The sequence below is a fragment of the Amphiura filiformis genome, chromosome 6 (genome assembly GCF_039555335.1).
Source record: "Amphiura filiformis chromosome 6, Afil_fr2py, whole genome shotgun sequence".
Lineage (NCBI taxonomy): Eukaryota > Metazoa > Echinodermata > Ophiuroidea > Amphilepidida > Amphiuridae > Amphiura > Amphiura filiformis.
In genome coordinates this window covers 29,477,465-29,502,272 of record NC_092633.1, presented here as the reverse complement: position 1 = coordinate 29,502,272, position 24,808 = coordinate 29,477,465, and the positions used below count along the sequence as shown (strand labels likewise).

Below are 24,808 nucleotides of genomic sequence, written 5' to 3'. Positions count from 1 at the left end.
CATTTGACCTTATTTACTCTGTAAATCCTTAACTAAGCACCCTAGTGCATTATGACAATTGACTTTTTTATTCGTACCCTCGGTAGGGGCATAGAAAAAAATGGAATCAATTCTAATTTTATCCTTTAAGGTGTAAAGATGCCAAAAAATGTATTATGTAGGAAAACTAGATGCTAACTCAAAAATATCCAATAGCACCCTGTACTAATTGTGGCTTTTTACAATTGAACTTAAAAGTTCAATTGTTTAATGCACCAGAGCTGCAAATATGCTAGGCTTTTTAGGTCACTTCCTGATCCACATGTACAATACAATACGTAAAAAAGAGAAGCATGATGTGGTGAAGTACAAGAAAATACCTACTTCAGATTGTTTCCATAAAAAATTGTCATGACAGTAATCCATGCATGAATATTTGAATTGGTAAATCTGTTGTTTGTGTATTGGTATACATGCTGTCTAGTGTCTACGCTTGATGCATAGTTCATATATTTCTGTTTACAATTGTACTGTCTATAGATCATCTTTGTTCTTAGACATCAAAAATCTTCAGCGCTTCTGAGGACCAATATCTTGAACTCCACACCAAAATGCACATTCTTAACATTTAACAGAACGTTTACTGTTGTCATTAGCTGCAATTTCAGCATAAATACATGATAATCAGAACTCCTGCATTGGCTTGAATATTGGCACCATTACTAGATTTAAATGAACATACAGAGATCCATAGACCACTTAAAGGCTTAATGTACAATTTACTTCCAATTTTAAATTTGTCATTATATACTCAAAATGCTGAAATAATACTAGTGATAATTATCGGGAATGGTTTCTGTCCATTTTGAGCTGAAATAACGAGGTAAACACTGCTTGTTATTTTGGCTGTTTAACACTCAGTTCTATAGGAGGACATAAAGTCATAATTCTTGAATTATGACTTTATGTCGAACTTTGCTCTGTTTACCTACAAACACAACCAATTTGGCTGATTCCATTTATAGGTGCAAGTTGTGACATGTGTAAACATTACAAATATGCCAAAAAATCATGGGGGATGGGATGGAGTTGGATGTTTGTAAAGTTGTTTGTTTCAATGTTGCAATATTGGGGCCGATTGCACTGCTGCCTACAAATTGCATTGTGTTTGTTTAAGTGTGGTTAATGTAAATTCGAGCAATTTGTGTGTCACCATTAGCATTTGAAATAAAGCTTCTTTTTTCACCACATAGCAAGCCATGGGATAGCAAGCCATGTGTGTGACCATCACATCCTAATTGTTAGCAGATATAATAAACAAGTTTAAATGAAAATACAGATAAAATTATTAAATACAGAAAACAGTATCTAAATAAATTAGTTATAACACTTGTACTCTTGGCTTCTATAAAAGCCATCGGAATGCTCAGAGACTAAATGCTGACTTTGTCAGCATGATTCTATAAACCATAACATCACAATACAAAATTTGTAGGGATACTTTTTGTGTCCCATGTATTATGGTTGGTGTACTCTTTCTGATCTGATGCCACAAGCCACAAAGCTAGCTGGTGCAGAGGAAATGCAGGCCATGAGCTTTGGAACTGAAGTGACAACCAGAGGCCTAATGGAATCATTCAAATGCTGCATGCTCCATGGACACAAATATTTTGTTCATATGCCATCAAATGTGGGTCTTGCCAAAAACTCTCCAATGCTATATAGTTGAATTGACTCCCTGGTTGCTATTCGACCATCTCCAGCATGTTGCTCCAACCTGAAAAGCCACACCTTTGGATAGAGGAACGTTGGATCTCCAGTCATATCTACAGGATTGTCCCCTGAAAACAACAAAGATACATGCAGCATGTTAAATATGAAAATTAAAACTTCAATTCACAATGTACACACGTACCCCTCACCCCCAGAAAGCAAGTTACACTTACATCGCATACTATATGCCTACCCCTGCCTGTAAGCGCCTCCAAACGAGGACACACATGCATGCAGTGAATCGACATACCATGGACATACTCATACACACTATGAGATGGTACTATCCAAGTGGTTACAGAATACAACCTCTATATGAGACACACTTCGGAATTTGTATTTTTGTTATTTGCAGCCAAAGCTGGGATGGGCCCGGTTCCCCATGAGGTTCAGTGGTGATTACAAATGCCCTAAATAGACACCACCCACACACACCTACATCCATGCATTTTGTAGAGTGCAGAAATGGTGATTTTTCTGAGGGTGTAATTTCAATTATCTTATCTTTTTACTCTGAGGATTGAACAATTGAAATTTCAACATTTTGCATGAAATAATATATTAACAATTTTGATGAGTATCCACCAACAGATTTCCTTTGGGATTATTTCACACATGTACACATTCAAAAATTAATTTCTGTCACTTTGTTTTGAAGTGCATGTATATACATACAGGGATTCCAATACAAGCCAGTAGATTAGCTAATTGGTGCATTAGTATGTACCCGCTGAAAAGGTTGTTCTTAAAAAACAATGCTGGACCCTGGGGCTTGAATTGAGGGAAGCAAACCCACAAATAACCCTCTAGGACACTTTTGTGGTTCTTAACAATTATAATAGAAAATGAAAATATAATGTTGATTTTAAGATGTGGAGCCATTTTTGATTTAACTCCTGGTGACCACTAGAGGTCACATGTCATACATGGGTCACTAATTAAAAATGCTCCGATCTTGTTGAAAGACATACCAAATTACTCCTCTGATTAGAAGGATTAAAACAATGTGTTGTGCTATATACTGTGCCATCTATTATGGAGTTGTTGCACAATAAAAAACGCATATTGGGGTAAAATGACACATTTTGGTCGTACATGGGTAATAATTTCAACTCACTTGATTTTTGGCAAATAAGGTGTCAAATTGCTCTTCATGGTATAAGAATAAAAATAGTATAGAATCCACCTTCTCAATTGAACGAGCAATTGAAGTTAAAGTTTAACAGTGGCCTATGACCCCTATATGGCCTTTGACCTTGTTTGCCATCTATCTCAGTCAGTGAACACAGCACATATGAAAAACTATTCATTTTCTGATTCGTGTCAGCTTTACAAACAATTTGCCACCGCATTTGTCAAAATTGGACCAAGTTAAAAAAAAAGTCACATTTTTGACCCAAAAATGAGGATTTTGTATACTCCATAACGATATGTCATATATAGCACAAACTATACATTATTTTAATCCTTGTGATCAGATGACAAGATTGGAGCAATTTCAATTTTCCACCCTGTATGGCCTTCCGTGACATCTAGCATTTACTAGGGGTCAAATCCAAAATAGCTCCAGGTCCTAAAATCGACATTGGATCTTGAACTTGATGTGTGGAAACTCTCATGCTTCTACTGAAAGTACACAATGCCTTTGGGTTTGCAGCTCTACTATATAAAAGTGTTTACACAAATTTCCATTTCATTTCATTTTAAGGTAGAGATTGGCAGGGGGTGGAGGTAGCCGCCCCCTGTTAGAATCTTGCCTCTGTGAAATGCTTCCTGCCCTGATATTTAAGATATTTTATTCTTTTTTTCTTTACTTTTTTGCCTATTTTTGATCATTTTAGTAAAATTTTGCCCCTTGAAAGTTGCCTTCCCTTGCCCTGGCAAAGTCCTGGCTACACCACTGCATAGAAAGTTAAGCAGCCAGAAAGAAAGGCAGAAAGAAGGTAGAGAGTGAGGGAGGGGAGGAGGAGAGGAGATGGAGAGTGAGAGGGGCTGGAAGGAGAAAGAAGAGGAAGAAATGAAGAAAAAAATGCAAACAAATAATGGGGATGAAAGAGAAGCTAGGAAGAGGGGATGATGGAGAGAGAGTTGGAGAGAACGGAAATGACAAAGAAGAACGAACAGGGAAAACGAACTCGAAGGACTATTTCGTTGCTGTTGAATACCACCGACTATTTCACCATTTACAGCAACTGCACATGTAAACCCTGGATATAAACCATGCACATTACAGCACAAGGCAACCATTTGATGATGTCAAAGCATTCTTGCGTTATGTCATCAGCGCACCAAAGGCAGAATAGTTGACTGTAAACCAGCCAGCACTTGAAGTCTATGATACATGTAGTACCATCAACCAAGTTATCGACCTCAAGTACTTGGGTTCCAATATGGGCTCTAGTGTTGGAGACCTAAAAAGAAGAAAAGCACTAGCCTGGGCAGCTTTCTGGAAAATGGAACGTCTTTGGAGAAGCCCATGCCTGCCAGTTGAAACAAAAATCAATGGAAAACAAGATCAATGCCTTTGTACATCTTGCTACAGAGTCATATTTAAACAACAATTCCAAATTAAATGATCTACAATCTGACCACCACTCCACTCATTGCCAGAGTCAAGATTCATCAACTCAAATTTCTCGGCCATATACTGCATCTTGAAGACAACGAGCCTGTGAAAGAAATGCCCTTTATATTCCACCACATGGGAAGAGGAAATTAACGGGACAGCCACGGACACACTGTACTTAGAGTATGTCCAGCATCTCGTGGGAGATACTGAAGGGATGCTGCAGCCAAACAAAATTGTTTTGCTTGCCCAAGATCACAATAGTTGGGAGAAAACTTGTAGTCACCTGCAAGCAGCCCCATTTAACATCACAATAATCCAGGCTTATGTGCCAATTTCAGACTATATGATGAACATGTGGAAACCTTTTACACCCAACTGCAGGAAGTCATCAACAAAGTAAAAAAGAAGGACATTTTGATCATCCAGGGTGACTGGAATGCAAAAGTCGGTGAGGATGCACTGAAAGACTGGGAGGAAGTCTGCGGCCCCTCTTGTAATACTGTAACCAATGAAAGAGGGCTAAGGCGGTTGGAATTTACAAGACTCAACAACATGATACTTGCCAACACTCTTGGAAAACACAAGCCATCTCGCCGCTGGACCTGGCACTCACCAAATGGACGATACCATAATCAGATCGATTATATACTGATGCAGAAGCGGTTTCTGTCAGGAATCAACAAAGAGACAACAAGGACCTACCCAGGTGCAGACATTGGAAGCGACCATGGCATGGTGATATTGAACTTCCGAGTCCGGCTAAAGAATACCAAAAAAACCAAGAGCACCAGGATCAAGTTCAACATGGACAGACTGAAGGACCTCAACATCTTTGCTTCCTTCAAAGCCACAGTTGGTGGGAAGTTTGCTCCCTTGTTGATGCTCAACGACAATGACAGTGCCGAAATGCTGACATCAAAATTCAATGACATCATGATTGAGGCAGCAACGGAGACACTTGGGAAACATCGCAGGAAAACACAACCATGGGTTACCGAGGACATATTGGGCATGTGTGACAAAAGGAGGAAGCTAAAGAATGATAAGAATACACCAGCAGGTGCCAAAGGGTACAAGGAGATCAGGAAAAGTATGAATAAAGCTAAGGATCATTGGATCAAGAAACAATGTACTGAGCTGGAGGAAAGCCTGGAGAAAAACAACAGCAGAAGAGCATTTCAGATTGTCAAAGACCTCACAAAACCTAGACAGCCACAAGTCAACACCATCCAAGACAAAGAGGAGAACTGTCTCACAGAAGAAGAAGGCATACTAAAGAGGTGGACAGAGTATTGCTCAGACCTTTACAACCACCAGACAAATGGAGATCCTGGTGTAACCACAAGCCAGGAATCATCAAACAACGAAGACTTTCCCGTCTTGAGGGAAGAGGTGGAGAAAGCCATTAAATCACTTAAGATTGGAAAGGCTCCGGTGGTAGACAATGTTACAGCTGAGCTCATCAGGCATGGAGGCGAAATGACAATTGACATCCTCACAGTCATTTGCAATAAGATATGGCAATCTGGTGATTGGCCAAAACCATGGACTCAGTCGCTCATCATCACGTTCCCCAAGAAAGGCAATCTGCAACAATGCCAGAATTACAGATCCATCAGTTTAATCAGTCACGTCAGTATAAGGTCATGCTAAAAGTATTACTGAACAGGCTGAAACCACAGGCAGAAGAAATTATCTCGGAGGAGCAAGCCTGTTTCAGGAGTGGAAGAAGAACAACGGAGCAAATATTTAATCTGCGTGTCCTGGGTGAAAAATACAATCAACACCAGCAGGACATCTTCCATGTGTTCATTGACTTCATGAAGGCCTTTGACCGTGTATGACACAACGCATTGTGGGTCACAATGAAGAGCTACAACATGGGTCAGAAGCTAATCAATTCAATCCAACAACTGTACAGTAAAGCCAGCAGTGCAGTACTTGCACAAGGCAAAATCGGAGAATGGTTTCACACGTCAGTTGGCGTACGTCAAGGTTGCCTGCTATCTCCTACCTTGTTCAATATCTTCTTGGAAAGAATCATGACTGAAGCACTAGAAGACCATTGTGGAACAGTCAGCATAGGAGGCCAAACAATTACAAACATAATGTTTGCTGGCGACATTGACGGACTAGCAGGAAAGCGAAGAAGAGCTGGCAGACCTTGTAAAGCGGCTGGACATATCATCAACCAGATATGGCATGGAGATAAGTGGAGAGAAGACAAAGCTAATGAAAAATAATGTCGGATACAGATCTATTCACAGCTTAGTTGTTCTTAACCAATACACAAATCCCATGGTAATACATATAAAGAAAAGCATAGTGAGACTGCAGCATAATATAGCCACAGAGTAAACAAAAGTTGTTTCACATACATAGCTGTAAGTTTAACATCATATTAAATAATGTTACTTGAAAGATTGACATGTTAATTTCACCAAATTGCAACTTTCAAATCTCTTCTTTATAAAGAATACCCTGTCATGGAAATTCTATCAAGAAATATATAATTAAGTATGAAGCCAAATCCAACAACAGAATTTTCAATTGTGATTTTCTCAAAAAGCGTGTTGCATTGAATAGAACTGTATGCAATGCGACCGGCGACCTGCCTAACACAAGTTACCCAATTTTGGAAACGGGACACTGATCAAGTCAAGTCAAGTCATGTAAAACTTTATTAAATCCACAAGGGAAATTACACTCATGGGTGCTACTGCTCATAATTGTACAATCTCATAAATGATTGTACAATCTCATAAAATATTGATTAGCCAGGGATGTAGGTAGCCCTGAAGAAAAAATACGGAAAATTGGGAAAAAAGCGCGTAAATTCAGGCTAAAAAGCCCCCCAAATGGGCTGAAAATAAAAGAAATTGCGTAAATCTGGACTACCAAAAAACCTGAATTCTGTAAAAATACAGAAAACTTACATCTCTGATTAGCAACAGGCTAGGGGCCTCATTTTGCAGACCTGTTACTTGCCCACTGAAGCCCTTTGAGAATGAAAGTCATGATACTAGGCTACACTTTTTGTCTGAATCCATGCATAAAATAGGAAATGGTGAACCAAATACGGGGTTCAAATGGGGCGGGGGCCCAAATATGCATTGCCAGGGGGTAATTGCCACCCTGCCCCCCGGCAGCTACGCCACTGCTTGTTCAGCATATTTTGACACCTCATTCGAATTATGCGACATTTTCCCTCAAGTTATACCAATTTGAATGGAAAAAGAGGTATTTCAGAAGTGACACATGTTGGCTATTTCTTCCTTCAAGGCAATTCCACAGGCTTTTGTAGATCAACCTCTAACTTGCTGTGCTCATAGTTAGCATGTTTTGGACAATCTCCCCCAACTTCAGTAGTTTCACACCCAGTTAGAAAAACACTGTATTCCATGTCTTATGTACAATAAAATCCTATTTACTGTTCACATTTTGCTCACCATTTTTAAGTGTTACATCAGTCAAGATAATATTTTGATAATGATGATGATGATGATGAATATGATAATGGTGACGCTGATGATGTTGTTGATGAAGATGATGACAATGATGCTGATGAAATTGTTGATGATCAGGTGTTGTGTGCCACAAATTTAATACAATCACACATTTTCCCTTGCCAGCTGTGTATTGAACAGGATGATTTTGAAATTTTAAAATGCTTAGAATATCACAAACCAAACAAGTTTGTTAATATTAAATATGAATACAAATTAAAATCACTGGGGTTTGATAGGGAGAGTCGCCATAACTGTTTTAAATACGCCCGGTTGGTTAGGCTCTAATCACTCAGTGTACAAATTGAATGGCGCGTACAAGTGATTACGACAGCTGCGAAATTCATTCCCACAGTATAGAACATATGGTACATTTCTACTGTATATGGTAAGTAGTATACACAATAGCTACACCCAATAGGCCCATATGATATACCACACTAGTTTTTGCAGGGATTTGAGACCATCCATGTTTTTATAAACAAGATGCAATGTTTATCTATAAAAATCCTGGTTCCTTGATCAGCATAGCCACTTTTTGGATCAAGAAATCAGGTTTTGTAAATCAAGACACCAGTCTCTGCACTGAGGAAACCAGTCTTCTCTTTTATTGGACAAAATAGCATGCCAGACGAGTTATTCCTGTAACGCACACCACCTGATGATGACGGTAATATCATATATGATAATGACGATGACAAAGAAGATATGGAAAGTATGATGCTGATGCTGATGACAATGTTGATGATGAAGATCATGACAGCAGAGATATGATGATGTAATTATAGCTGCTGTTGATGAAATTTATGATGATGATAATATGATGGAAGAAGATGATGATCCTGATAATGATCAATCCAAAATAATGAGCACTACAATCAAGCAGGAGTTTACCTTCTGGATCCAAATTTGACAAAACTGCTGGGTTAGACAACAATCTGCATCTGAAAAATATAACCATGTGAATGGATAATAATTTTGTCAAGAAATTTAAAAACACACCGTTTCTTAAAATGTGCCATATACACACAATAAGTATTCAGTGCTGCCCTGGCAGGCAAAAATTCAGTTAAAATGTGTTTTACTCTGGGCATCAATCCAGGGGAGGAAAGAACAATATCACATACCCCTGACCCATAATTTGGCAACTTAAATAATTTATTTAAACACAACTATAGTCTCTATTTGAAAGCTTCAGAAAATATTTTGAGGTCTGTGCTATTTTAACCAAGAATAGTGTAAAAATTAAATGATTTTGGGGGTTAACTTCTGAAGGGGCACATCCCCCTCAACTTTTGAGGGGACCATCCTCCTCATAAACTCCATGCATTGTGTAAGTTAGACCCACATTTTGAGGTGTGTTATTCAATATGGGGGTAAAAATGTGTAAATGGCTTCAACAATCAGACTTCGCTTTGAAAAAAAACCCCATCTTCTGGTGGGGCATATCCCCTCAGACTCCCCAATCTGTCCTGCAAGCATTGAAAGAAATGATCGAGCAAGACATTTACAAAATTAACTGTGTGAGCACTTAGCCTGATAGAGTGTATCATGCATATTCTTTGGCATTGTAGCTGCAAAACACCATGCTCCTATGGTTGTTGTCTTTGTTTATCAAACTGTGGGAGGAGTTGTGGATTTACCGGATGTAAACGTAATTAACAGCAAAAAGAATGAGAGTTGTAGCATTCTATAGCGAGCTTTTATCAAAGTGCAAAATGTGATTTCCTTGATTTTCCACTACTGTTCAATTTAATGCTGGGAGTTACCGTTTAATTTCAGTATCCGCTTAAACGGTCGGCATGTTTTTGGGCGTTTAAACGTGTACATTACCGAGTGGAAATTACATTTTGTGAACAAAATAGCTCCATCATTGACATGTACGTAAACTCCTCAAAAAAAGTTTGGAAACTTTCAAAAACGGCTATATATTATAAATTTTTGAAATGTATTTCCATGTTGTTTCATATCAGTGAAAACATTGTTGTCTCCTTTCAAAAATGACACCTTATTAAGTGACGGTAACATATTCCACGGCTGAATGAAAATGCTTGGATGTGATTAACAGTTCTTCAGGTGAAGAACGCATAAGTCAATTTCTCTTGCTGATCACTTCTTCGTAGTGGTCATTTGCAAGAAAGTTCTAATCAACCATGGTCCGGTTGTCAGATCTGGATATTAGGCTCGAGCTATTGGTCAGCTTGTGGCTAGCATAACTCCAGCGAATCAGTTGCGGCAACTTTAGGGTTTCTCGCAGTATGATCTCCAAGCTCAAAGCTAAGTTTCATCAGACCGGGGATGTCAATGTCAAGGGTAATATGATAATATCGATGACAGGAGAGACCAGACTGGTTGTAGTCAATGGAAATCTAAATGCAATCAAATATCAAGATGACATCCTTCAGCAAGTCGTGAGTCCCATTTCTGCGAAACCTTGGATCAAACGCTGCTCTATAGGATGATAACTTTCGACCACACAGGGCAAGAGTTGTAAATAATTTCCTGTATAGAAGAAGGAATTCAACGAATATGGCTAGCCAATTATAGCCCGGACATTTCTAAGCCCAACTTGGTCGGGGTGTGGGCACTAGAGTGACAGATCAAACAACCTTGGCTGGTTTAGGACAGATTTTGCTTGAAGAGTGGAATGCTATTGCTATCCCTCAGGAGCGTGCATGTGGCCAGGTTGATAAGAAGCACGATAAGGAGATGCAATGCTGTTGTAAATGCGTATGGGCTCTCTACTCGTCACTGATTTTAGGTAAGTGGCGATTGTTTTTATATGAAACGGTGTGATATTCCTTTCTCATGTATACTGGTGCAAATGCCGCAGACAATGGCAGATTTGGCACATTTCGTTTGAGACCTCCTTGTCTTTCAAAGACAGCTACTCAACCATGGAATAAATTATGATCACAAGTGTGGTGTCATTGTATACAGAAAAGAACAATTGTATTATGAAACAATACCGAAATAGATTTCAAATATTTCTGATACATAGCCGTTTTGGAAAGTTTCCAACCTTTTTTTGAGGAGTTTATTTAATTTAACAGCATAAAATGCAGTGACATGAAACAGGATCTAATTGTTTTGTTTTTAAGCCTTTCCTAATGTATAAGTAACAACATGCCCCTTTTCCATTTTTCAAAACATAATGTTTCTATATTAAGTTGTTTAGGCTAGATACAAACAAGCTAATTAATATATGGTATAATTTTTTCCTGATAGCAATTACAAATTGTATGATTGAAAATTGTGCACTCACCCACATGTTGCTCCTCTCCAATATTTAAGTAGTACATTCTCACACACCAGCACTCAGCTTTTGCCTAACATGTTAATCAAGATTGGTGGAATTTTCCCCAGCCATGTTAATAATCTACATACATACAACAGAAATACAAACAAATTGCATAAGCACAAGAAGAAAATTCACATCTAGACAACTTTAGGGTTGCAAACATGACTGAGTAAACAACCAAAATAAAACAAAAATGGCCTTGGGTTATCACAAAATATAACAGAATGAAGCCTAGCCTAGAGAGGTAACAATGACAATTTGGGTTACAAGCTCTGGCCTGTAGAAATGATGATGAATATTAGGGTTGCAAGTCTTGCGTAGGGTTATTGGTGAAAATTATGGTTAGCACTGATGAAAATTAGGCCTATGATTCAGTTAGGGCTAGGGATATGGTTAGGTTTATGGGCAGGGTCAGGGTTATAGACAGTATCAGAGGGGCATGGATTACTCAGCAGTAAAGTTAGCTCAATCGATAAGGCGTTCGACTATATGGTACAACTGCGGGTTCGAACCCTGGCGGTGCCTAGTATGCTCACATGGAAAAATTGAGTTAGCTTGAAATTCCCCTGGACAGGAACTTACTGCTAATCGTTGTAACCTGTACGAAACTCGGGGAGCTGATCCTGGTTGTGAAGGTGATTTTTGGAATGTCTAGGGTATGTACTCTTGAAGCAGTAGAGTCCCTGATTTGTTGTTTAATGGTTTATGGAATGATGTGGAGACGTAGTGATCAGCGACAACCTGTAAAGTGTGCTGAGGCTTGTGGATCAACGTCTAGGCGTTGTGTCTGTGCGTACGGCACTGCAAATCACAGCTTTTTTTTTAACTATATGCCAACAATATATAAGCTTACCAAAAATGGTGCAATTTTAAATTTATCAACTAATTTTCATGCAGTGACAACTTGAAAATTATAGCAAATCACACAGCAGTCACTTTTTTTTTTATATGTATGCTCAAACCATCGGTGGATATGATTTTCTCCAATTTTTGAACAGGAAATTGTGAAGCCTTGCACGGCATAATGCGTCTATGCTTGTTGCAATGTCGCTACATCAGTTTCTATTGGCCACCAAATGAGCCAACTTCAGTCCCCAATAGTCACAAATCACCAGGTTTATGAAGCTAAACAGGCAAGAAAACACCACCAAATTGATATGCTAGACATTAAAGTAAACTTGAAGCATTTGATCAAAGGCAGTTTGAAAATTGCAATAAAAATGCACCAATAAATGCTTCCCCACTGAAGTAAGTAGGCCTGAAGAAGAAACCCTGAAAATCCACCCAAAAATCAGGAAAGAAGACATGAATTTGGCCTTAAAAGCCTCAAAATTGGCTGACAATATATAGGAATTCCTGATTAATCCTGAAAACATACATCTTTGAAAGGGTCCTTCTTTCTTGACCTGAGAGCTTCTTAGCACTTTGAAACTTACACTTTCTGCAAATTGAAGGTCAGCTGGTGGCAGCCAGTGCAGAGAAAGCAGAGTCAGTGGGATTTTGCAGAAAATTGCTGACTAGATCACCCCATGACCATACAGGTAAATGCCAGATCAAAAATAGCTTGTTGTTTCTGAAATACAAAACATTTTGAAAGCTTAGTAAAATCTTCATAACAAGTAAGATCCTTCTCATTTCTTCTTATATCCAAGCCTACATGTAATACTGATTTTGATTGTTTTCTATTTTAAGTGCTACGTGTATTGAGCTAATTTTAGCTTAAAATTGGATGTTTCTAACAGAAGATACAGGATATTGCATAAAAATGGTTCAAAGTTTTGACAAAACAACTTATTTTGAAAATCTGTAAAATTACTTATCGTTCAGCACAAACTTATTTGGAAAATGTTAAATGCAGGTATTTTTGTTGTGTCCTGCCGATTTCTAGTATTTATGATGTTATAAAGCAATCCTTTTATGGAAAAAGTACATATCCTTGATTGACCTTATATTATTCTTTCTTTGGCAGCAGTTTTGAAGATAATTATTTAGGTGTGTGTGAGTTTCCTCATTTTAAATGCTGGCAGATATGCATTTGTCATAAAAGTACAGTTATGTATTTGTTCACAGTATTTTGGCAAACTTAATTGCAGCTAGGTAAATGTGAAGATAAAATGTGCTGCAAGGTTTCCTCAAGGAAGTTATTTTTTCTGTAATTATGACACATTGGGTAAAATTTGTGTTTAAACTGACATAAAAAGTACATTTTTCAACATATCTGAACTCATATTGAAATGTTTCACTTAAACATTATTCAATTGTAGGCTCTACATCTGTACCAAATTTAGTGTATTTCCTAATTCTGTTGGTCGGCCCGCTGACGTCTCAAAGGGGAAATAGCCTTGTAAAACCAGTCTGCGCAAATGTGCACACTTGTGCAAAGAGGACGAAGGGGACAATGTTCCTGGATGTCCGGCCGGAATACGGCTAGACAATGGTGATAATTAAGCATCCACATGTTATGAGGCCTTTGTATTTAAGCTGCAGAATGGATTAATGGAAATGTAGCCAAAATATGCAAATTAGCTCATTAATATTCATAAATAAGTTGATCATTTTACTGCATTTAAACTGCACAATGGATTAATGAAAATCTAGGCAAAATATGCAAACAAGCTCATTAATATTCATAAATATGCAAATAACATCACACAAAAATATACAGCACATGAAGCCACCATATCCTATCATTATACCAAGTTTGATGTTCTCAAAATGTTTTTGAGATACCGGTACAGTACATTTTTTATATACCATGTCCCACATGCATACATGACTATGTGAAACAAATTTTTGGTGTTTTTTTTTTTACCATCCAGAGTTCAATTTTTCCAGATAAAGAGGCAAAAACTGGCAAAAACCTGTTTTTGCCCAGTTTAATTCCTGGCAAAAACTCACAATTATAGTTACTCAAACATTAAAAAGTAGCACAAAACTTTTAATGAATCATTCAACATATTTTTTTGTCTCATCAAGTCCTTAAAATGAAAAAGTTTTGAATTTATTATATGCCACATTTCGGTTAAAAGGACAAGAGCAATGAAAACTCATGTCTTTTATCTGAGACTATTATATACCTGATATATCAGGGATAATAGTCTCAGCTTTTATTTCTTAATATGTGTACTTATAATTACAAAATCTTGCCCATACTTCCAGTGATTAATGTATGTCTATCACCTTTTGTTACATTTAGATGAAACTTGTCTTGGTCCTCATTCTGAGCATGAAGATTCTGGGACCCCCATCTAGAAGACACCCTGGAATGCCCAAATGTCAATGGATTTATTTTGAAAACACTTTCATCAGAGCTATCTCATCTTTCTTGTTTGGTTCTTTATTCATCATCAATGCCCCTGTACCAGTACCATATGACTGCATGGCGACATCAGCAATTAAGCCTTTTGATTTCACACCAACAAACAAATCCCCATAAAGATATGTACTAAATTTGCCTTCAGAAAACATCACTTTTTCTTTGCAGGAGAGACTCGTCGGTACTTAGCGACAGCTATGATGGTTGAAATTAGCCCTAGCCTGATCCCTCTGGCTGGGTAAAATTATATTGACCAATGACCACCATTATTTTTTATGACTGGACCTCGAAGTCTACGATGTCTGGGAATTACCTAATTTACGTGCCAGTATTTCTGTATCTAGAAAAGGCTGCTTAAGGCCAGTGTAATGGGAGAGAACATGGACCTTTTCAAGCATCATTATTTCTGAATTGTATGTCAACAGTATATAAAACTATACATTTTTGGAAAGGAAAAGAGTCAAGGAATCCCATGGTGACATCAGATTTGTTCAAAATTCTTGAGTTTTTTAAAAAAATCACAAAAATTCACTTCTTTACCCCAATTTTTTTGTGACAACTTTTAAAAAATCTGTTCGGAGTAAAAAAAATTAAGTTAACTTGTCATAAAAGAAGAGACATGAACTTAGGGAAGGTTTTTTTTTTTTGAAATTTGTCTCTTTTTCAAAATATTGAAAAAACATGTGAAAAAAGCAATGTTGTCACTCTATTAAGCTAAAAATTGCACATAATGGTGTATATTTTTGTTTAAAAAAAAAAAAAAAAAAAAATGAGAAAACCTTCCCTAGGCTTTGATGTACTCTAAACGATAGTGCAACAAGTTTACCTTTTGCTTGCATATTTTTTTAGTTATCTTGTCACAAAAATTGTGCAATATTGTCAAAAGTGAACTCTAAGAAATCGATGTTTTAATAAAAAATGTCAAAATTATGCACAAAACGTCCTTATATTTTAAAGCGGTAAAACTTTCACGCTTGTAAAAGCTGTTTCTGGTGCATGGTCTAAATATGCATCTTTTTGCACCAATAAATCTATAATGTCTGCTTTCAGTGCACCAAAATTCAAAATAATTACAAAATCTTAGTGGCATTTTGACTGCAAATTTTTGTTTTGTTTACACCACATTTGCTGGCGTGAACAACATACCGAATGCGCCTAGTCAGCGTTGAACATACGCACATAGATGCACTGCGTCACGCTACACAAATCGCGCGCGCAATCCCAATATTTCGCATTCGCGCATTTCTGACTCATATTTCCCGCCAATTTACTAAGCTGTCTTGAGCCATGTGACTTTTTAGAGTTGATAAGAGTGAAACAAATCAAGCAAAAATACGAGTTAATATTAGCAAGTTGTATCAGTTTCAAGTGAAAGAATACATCTTAGTGTTGATAAATCTCAAATTCGGGCGTGAACGAATGTGTCTTCCATTACCCCACTACACCCCTGGCCAATGTTGTGCCTATTTTTGCATTTTTTGTCAAATATTATATATAGTGCTCACAATTGGTGACAAGTAAGGTACGTTTATTATAGGGGCAAGACTACAACTACTGTACTGAAAATTCAGCAACTCAAAGCAAGTAGTTAGTGATTTATTGATCAAATATTGGTTTTCCCATTTTTTTAATTATAACTCCTAAACTGTTGTCTGTGCTGAAATAAAATTTCCAGTGCAGTAGTAGTTGTCCTTGCCCTTATAATATACATACCCAAATACTTGTCCCCAATGCACTATAATTTTGAAAAAAAAAAAATAGGCATTAAAATTGGGCAGGGTATATAGTACCCCTTAAAATCATTAAAACATACTTGATCTCTCCCATCTGTGGTATACTTGCAGGAATTAATATTACTAATCATGATCAATCCAAATTTGGCTAAAATTATGTAAATTTCTGCTAATTTTGATGCTGAAATTGGAAGCTGGTTAAAATTTATTTTCAAGTAGAATCATTGTGTACCTGATATCTGCTATCTACTGAAGATAGCATTGTGATTACCATGGCAATATGTCCCACATTAGAACAGGCAGCAGTCGATCCACTCCCAACAACCACAATGACATTCTGGATGATCCTCTTTGTGTTTCTCTACCTTCTGCTCCTCTCGCCACTGCAAATTTTCAGGGTTCATCATCAATCCAAGGTCTATAGTCATGCATGTATATACATGCATGCAAACAAACAAACATAAAAACAAACAAACATGAAATTAAAAGCTTAGGATTTCCTGAATTTGCAGTCAAGAGTGCCAGGCGCTAGACAGAAACACAGAAGCAGTTAAAACATGACCAATGCATGAGTTATAAATGTTGAATTACATGGGTCTTAGGTGAAATCTTAAGCTTATAACCTAGTACATGTACATGTACAAGGTAAGCTTACCTAATCTTGGCGTTCATTTCATGATCTCCAGGTTTTTTTTTATGATGCTTTCTGCGCACTGTCGGTCATGACATTATTGCATTGATATCCATGTCATGCATACATTATGATTGTAAACAAAACGTGCACACATGGGTGTAAATCCATCTATGAAATTTAAACACGCACAAACTCTCCCATTATGGGTCAGAACTCACCTTAGCATTTAATACTAGTAAATGGTGCCCTTTCTGCAATTTTAGCTAGTAAACTACATAACTCATAATCAAAAGTGTCTCACAATGAATGCAAACATCGAATACTTCGGTTCTGCAATAATGGTTTGAAGGAACAAGCTTTCAAATGTGACCAATTAATAGTAGCATAACATTTTGAACGCCCCTCATACATAACTGAACCTGGAACCTTTGAATCACCGGACCGATGTTCTACCAACTGAGCTATTGAGTCGGATGGAGAAGAGCAGTGATGATATTATCTTTATTAGTATAGGGCTTCGATTCAATACCTGCCCACTATCATATAGAATATGCTTTGACTAACAAAACAAAATAATGTAAATTCACAGCTTTCTGATTTTTGCGGTTCTTGGGGTGTGCGGTTCTTGACACAAAGTGTCAGTCTCAATGCTTCCACCATGACACGCATCATTTTACAGGATTGTCAACTTTTTCGAATTGCTTGGCATGAGACAGAGGCGTACCGGGATTTGCCGATTCCAATGTTAATTTTGTACCATGTCCATGATTATTTGAGCCACGGCGCTCTAGAATGTGAAAAGAGGGGGGGGGGGGATAGGAGCAACAAATAATTCATGACGATGCGTGAGATTTTACTCATTTCCCAGCTTTTTGCGTGAGATTTACTACCTAGGCGTGAGATTATACTACCTTGGCGTATGACTGTGAGAAAGTGACCCAATGCATGAGAGTTGACAGCCCTGATTTTAACCAGGACAATTTCACTTTTAAAGTAAAAATTCCAAGAAAAAACTCACAATTTCCATACAGTTTCAGCAATCCTGTCTCTTGCCTTTCTCAATGGTATATGCCAATTGATCCCTTGTTGGATGGGATCAATTGAGAAAGGTATCTGTCCAATTTTATCATTATTATGTTTGGTCAAAAATGTGATTTTTTGGTCAAAGATGTGATTTGATCAAAAATGTGATTTGGTCAAAAATGTGTTTTTGGTCATGGCATGGCAAAAAATCACACCAAAATAGACATACATGGTGATTTTTGCATCTATTTTTAAAGTACTTAGTATATGAACTGTGCACTCTATGAAGAGGTTACAGACCGATACACAAATTTATCGGACAGCTAGGTTATGTACAATGGTACAGGATGCAAGATTCTGAAGACATAATAATGATATAATATTGGATGGCTGAGCATGATACCATAACATATCGGATGAGTCATAAAAATATCGGACGAGCCAACGGCGAGTTCGATATTTGTATGACGAATCCGATATGTTATGGTATCATGCGAAATAAGCCATCGTCATTATTAGGTTTTCTTAACTCCTAATGACCCTGAAAACATAATAATGGAAGTTGATCGGTCCTTAAGTTGCACTGAACTGCTGGGTGTATTATTGACAAATTGATATAGGCAGAATATGCAAATAAGTTTGTCATTATCACAAAAAACATTCCTAACACATTGTATGCGGAAGTGAAGAGAAGATGGCGACTTTGGACGAAATGCAAACTCAGTGTACTATAGTAATATAAGGGGCTGTGCAATAATTATGAGCCCTGATGGGGGAGGGTAAAATTGGGGGGGGTGCAATTTTTGGCAAGCGGGGCAGGGGTAGAAATAAGGGACCATTTCCTGATAGCCATCCGGGCTATCAAGCCATTTTTTTCTGATAGCCCTGAAGGAAATTCAATAGCCCTGAAAAAAGACATTGTTTTTGCACAATTCAAACCAATCGTTTGTTCAAATATTCAGTTATTAGTGAGTAACCCTTACCCCCCATAATCAGGGGTAGCACTAGGTTTTTCTCAGAACCCCTGAACCCCCTGAAAGTTAAAAATATGCAATCAAATCCTAAAATGAAGGGTTCTTAATCTCGAATCTGTCAAGTATTGAATGTACCGTTTGAATTAATTGGTATCAGATTTTGTGATTTTGGTTACAATGATGTGTTACCGGTATAGATTCATGGTATAAATAGTTAAAGCCCGGCAAAAAATGTGATCTCGCTTCTCACGCCACGATTCTCGCCTGTAACCAACTATCTCGCTTTTTTAAGAAAGTTCCCAAGCAGTTTACTTACTATAAAAGTGTTCTTTATGCCATAAAAGTTCGCCGAATTCCACAAAATGCAGTAAACTTCGGCAAAGTGCAGAATTCAACACCATTGGCACCACATGGAACCCATGCATTTCTCAATAAAAAATGACATTTCATTGCAAATGAGTTCAAGTTTAGGCCAAATATTATGATATTTATTGAATTACTGGAGTATGATGACTATAAAACATAATTCAAGGGCAACTTTTTGTCATTTTTTTTTTTTCTTCTACGGCCGATCATTGTGTCGTATTTCACCGATGTCATATCTCTACACACCACCCACAAAGCATTTCTTTCCGATCCCTAGAATTAGAAAATTTTCCAACTCATGTACGTGTCATCATTCAGCACTGCAATAACTTAGCAGCAGTGGTTCTAGACAATATCTATTTTTAAATTATGTTACAATGCTACGGTGACTTCACTTCAACAAATGTCGTTACATTGCATTTTATGTTACATAATTTTTGGACAGGCCGTAAATATTGGAGATCGAAGCTTTTATTTTTCTTTCACATGTTTTCATTTTTCTGCGCGCATGAAAACCCCTGTAGCCCGACGGGCTACATGGAGATAAAACCCAATAGCCCGACAGAAAACCTAATAGCCATGGCTATCGGGCTATCGCTTATTTCGACCCGGGGGGGGGGGGGGGGGCAAGCGATTTTTAACACACATTCACGGGCACATTTTTAATAAAACGCTCTACAAAGGCTTAGGAAAACGGTACGGAAACGCTTAAATATGCAAATTTTCCTGCTCGCTGCGCTCGCAACATACATCGAGACCATTTAAGGTTTGGGATTTGGGATCCCAAAAATTGGGCATATTCAAGGGGGGGGCAAAGAATTTTTGGCGAGCCGAGAGGAGGGGCAAGCAATTTTTGGCGGGCCGAGAGGGGGGCAAGCAATTTTTGGTGAGCCGTTCAGAAATTTTAACCGGGGGCTCATAATTATTGCACAACCCCTAAATCATCCAAATGACATGGAAAATATATGACATTTTTTAATCAATCATGAAATATTAATGGAATTGATGCATGCCAAAAACAACTTGAGTAGATCCGTAGTTTAGCTTAGGAACAACAAATTATTCATGACAATGCGTGAGATTTTACTCATTTTCCAGCTTTTTGCGTGAGATTTACTAACTAGGCGTGACATTATAGTACCTTGGCGTGAGACCGTGAGAAAGTGACCCGATGCATGAGACTTACGGCCAATGCGTGAGAGTTGCAGTCCTGTGTTTATTCATGAAAATATATGAATGAACCCTGCATTACATTAATATGTATATTCTGCATGCTGTAATATATATATTCCTCCACAACTAAAAATACCATCATTTTTTACTAAAAACTAGGTCATGTTACTTAAGTGAGGAAACGTTTACTTGCTCAGTCCATGGTGATTGGACGCGCGCAAACATCGCCTACATCGCCGCATGCGTTATGCGTAAATAGCTCATGAGCATATGCGTATATCTCTTATAAACATCTCAAAAAAGTAACTACCTCCCCCTAAACAATGGCCATTTACACATCGGTAAAATGTGTTGGAAGCAGAATTTATTTCCAATGCGCATTTTGACAAGATAGCCCAGAAAATAATAAAACTTCACCGGTCAATTTATGTAGTGAGGTCCATATTTGAAAGTTGCACTTACATACAATACAAAAACACTCAGATATTATTACACAGATTTCCTTCCATTATTCTGAATACAAAATCAACTGCAACTTTTAAATCCTGGGTTACATTGATTTAAATGTATGCTGTACGTGACATCAATATTTAGTCAATTTCTACAAAGGAGGTGTCAAAATGTGCAGAAATAAACCCTGCTTCCTACACATTTTACAGATTTGTAATACAATCACCCACTTTTGAATAATGGTCTTTATTTAAGCGGGGTTAGTTACTTTTTTGAGATGTTTATCTGTTCAAGCACGGCTTGTTTACGACCGGAAAGCCGGGTGTAGATGTTGTTACCGCCTATCCACCAAGATCGAGACTAAGACCAAGACCAGACTTAGCTGGTCTCAAGAGTCGAGACCGGTCTCGAGACCTACAACACTGCAATGTATTAAAGGCAATAATTTGCTATAGTTTTCAGCAGAGAACTTCAGCGGTCTGACAATGCGGTCTGCCAATTTGGCTTAGTTTATGGCGTATACGTATGTGTGGTTCAGATTGGCTAATTGAATATGATCACCATCACAATCAGACAGATCTAGAGCAGACAAACACAGCTGGCACTGAAGTAATTTGCTGAATGGTATAGTCACTTTGGCCCAAACCGTGGCCCAAACACAATACATTTCTAGGTATGACTGATTTTACCGTAAAATTTGTGTCAATTCATGATATAGGCACCATGTTTTGTAAGCTAACTAAGCTTAGCAGCGTTGGTCTTAAGACATTCTGTATGTAGGCCTATAGCATTATCAGCTTGCACTACTACGGTACTTGATTTGCATACTTCACTGTATAAGTCTATGGCATAAAATTGCGTAGCAAAGTGATCAAAATTGAGCAACATTTTGCTCCGCAACACCACCTATATGCCATAGGTATATGTATGATCATCAAATGTGATGCGATCAAGCAAAATCAGTCGGAACTCAGAAATATTAAATTTTCAGTTTCTTATCTAGGATAGTAAAATGCATAATTTACAAAGCTGTATTTTGCACAGAAAAACCCATTGAAATTGAGCCACCAGTTCCAAAGATATGAGCAATTTAAGAGTTTCCAAAACAATAGGAAACAAAACAAAATATTTCCTTTGTGTGGCTATATCTCAAATCAATATTTCCGAGCTCCGACTGCTTTTGCTTGATCGCATCACAAATTATCAAGTAGGATATTTCACATGGAAATTGTTTTATTTGCAAAGGTGATTATTTTGAGGGTCAATCATGCCTGTAGGTAAAAATTAGCAAAGTTATGGGCAAATGTCTTTTTCCAAATTCTGTGACCATCCTCGACTGTCATGACTGTACGGCACCTTTTATATGAATCTGTACAAAAAAGCAAGTTCCGAAATACAGCATTTTTCAGCACGGCGATCCATTTTACACAAAAGTGATTTTATTTGAAAAAAATCTTACTATCACTGTACATGTATGATAACTTTTGTATGAAGGTATATACCAATTGACGGTTTTTGACTTGCTACGTAAAGTTTCTGAATATCCAAATCGAGATTACCAGGGTTGTAGCTAGGATATTTTTAGTGCTGGGTGGCATTTGATGAAAATCTTGCATACCGTATTGTTTGTAATAAACACTCCCCCTCTAATAAACGCCCCCCCCCCAATTTTTCTGTGAAAAATTTACAAAAATGCGAACATTTCCATGACATATTGTGTAGGTAAGCTTAAAACTTGCATCAGTCATCAGTCACGATCGCTAAATTGAATCTAAATTGAATGGACAAAAACCTATTATGACTCAACTGCCATCCATTTCATTGCCTAATTATAGTAGAATTTCACTAATTCATGCACTTACAGGTGTAATTTTGTTGTATTTCCCACGAAAATATCATTTTCCGTGGGCGCCGCCATCATGTATAGTGTAAATCCCTCCTTTTAATAGGAGCACCATCGGGAAATTGAACTCGATTTTTAAGCTTTTTTCATTGACAATTCACTTCTAATAAACGCCCCCCTTTTGGAAAAATGCAAACAAACAATACGGTATTTGGAAATTGTTTGCCAAAATAGACCAAATTCTTAACTAATTCAATAAAATGGTGCAATTTTGGCCTCTGAGCACTTGGTGGGCTCCAATGCTAAAATTGGAGCCAAGTGATGGGCTCCAAAACCGAGTGGTGGGCTCTGCCGCCCACCACGGCCCACTGTAGCTACACCCTTGGGGATTACACAGTTTTTAGCCATTTCTTTGGTCACGAGTTGAGTGCAGGGATGTCAAATTTTTGAAATTGCTTGGCGTGAGACAGGTGTACCGGGATTTGCCAACTGCAATGTTCATTTTGACCCATGATTATTTAAGCCACGGCACTGGAGAATGTGAAAAGCGAGGGGGGGGTGGGGATAGGAACAACAAATTATTCATGACGATGCGTGAGATTTTACTCATTTTTCAGCTTTTTGCGTAAGATTTACTACCTAGGCGTGAGATAATACTGCCTTGGCGTGAGACCGTGAGCAAGCTAGAGACCCAAGCGTGAGAGTTGACAGCCCTGGTTGGAAGTTGAATGAGCCCTCTACGATATGCAATGTGGGCATACCATTATATAGGCTATGGCCAACGGAACACTGTTTGTAGGGTAGGCTCTAGTCCGAGGTGCTCTGACGATAACACTCCGATCGCCATGCAATCTACGTTTAAGGCCAGTGGGACAACGGAACCGCTACGTGAACGAGCTAGGTAGGCTCCAATTCACCGATTACATACATGTAGACGAGAACAACTGGTAACCAGCGGCACTGTGCATTACCGGTCTGCTATTCAATTGCATGGTGCACAGCCACAGGTTTATGTGTATTTTACGTGTAAAATGCCTATGCGGTGATCCACCCAAAAATAAATAGTATAATAGATCCATGTGTAGTACTACGCAATGACATGAATGATGTGTAGTACCAGGGTACTCACTCACTATAGTAGGAATTCCAATTGAATGAATGCAGCTTTCAGCAGCTGTACTTGATCCAACCGCAATCGTATATCGCATATTTCAAATTACAACGCGAACGCATGACCTTGGTCTTGGATACAATGTTAACCAATCATGAGTGCGTTGGCATGGTTGGGTTCACTTCCGTGTTACTCACGCACAGTCGCACACGCTGACGTACATTGTGCAGTATACGCCAAAAATCGTCACACTATTATAATAAAGCTGCGTTCATTCAATTGGAATTCCAACTATAGTAGTTAGTGCCGTACTATTTATACGCTGACTTTCGTATTCGGCGAGGAGGACGATTTCGACCTCCTGGTTTGTTTACAAACAGAGAGGTAGACAAAAGACCGTTCCGCTTGTCCAAACACTCAAGTATCAGAAGGATGGTCCACAATCATGACAATAGCGTCATTCACGTAACATGAATAGATAGGGATTAAAAAGTGACAACGTAGAACCATGTGCTTCTATTGTCCAATTTGCCATCAAGATTTCATATGGAAACAGTTCAGACCAAGAACAGGATCAATTCAGAAATTAATATTTTGTTCTGGGTCTGATTATTCGGACTATATAGTAGTATGCTTATTGCTGCAGCAGCCATAGCATGGCATGGTAATTGTATGAACGTATGTGATTATTGATTTTGGTGATTTAATTACATTTTTGCAACTTTCTCATTTTTTTGCAATCTTAAACCCATTTTCTGCTTATTTTTATGGGTCAAAATGTTATACTGTAGCGTTTTTGGGCCCGTTTGTGGGATAAAATTCGAAACTGAACGATGAAAATGGTTCCGAATTTTGACCCACGTTAGACCCACGTACGTACGACCACGAATAATGATCGACAAAACATTCAGTTTCCATACAATAATAGCGTATTATATGAAGTGCGACAAAAAAAAAAACCGATACATCTTGGCCAGGGTTTACATTGAATCTTACCTTTTCATAAAATCATGAAATGTCATGACTAAATCATGAAATTATAGCTCATCATCTTGTA

General features: G+C 37.9%; 1 protein-coding gene and 1 long non-coding RNA gene across 3 annotated transcripts in view; one reads left to right on the top strand and one right to left on the bottom strand.

Annotated features, from left to right (window-relative positions):
• LOC140154451 (uncharacterized) overlaps positions 1-24,808 on the top strand; it is a 108,733-nt gene that overhangs the window by 68,179 nt on the left and 15,746 nt on the right. The window lies entirely within an intron of this gene.
• Positions 1,508-24,808, bottom strand: LOC140154238 (uncharacterized). 2 transcript variants are annotated; one of them, XR_011859277.1, is made up of 6 exons: positions 24,748-24,808; positions 16,410-16,595; positions 12,565-12,701; positions 11,093-11,206; positions 8,722-8,771; positions 1,508-1,820 (listed from the first exon to the last, which is right to left on the bottom strand). It is a non-coding gene; the product is annotated as an uncharacterized lncRNA (long non-coding RNA). The 2 variants fall into 2 exon arrangements; XR_011859278.1 differs by lacking the exon at positions 24,748-24,808 and adding an exon at positions 22,660-22,762.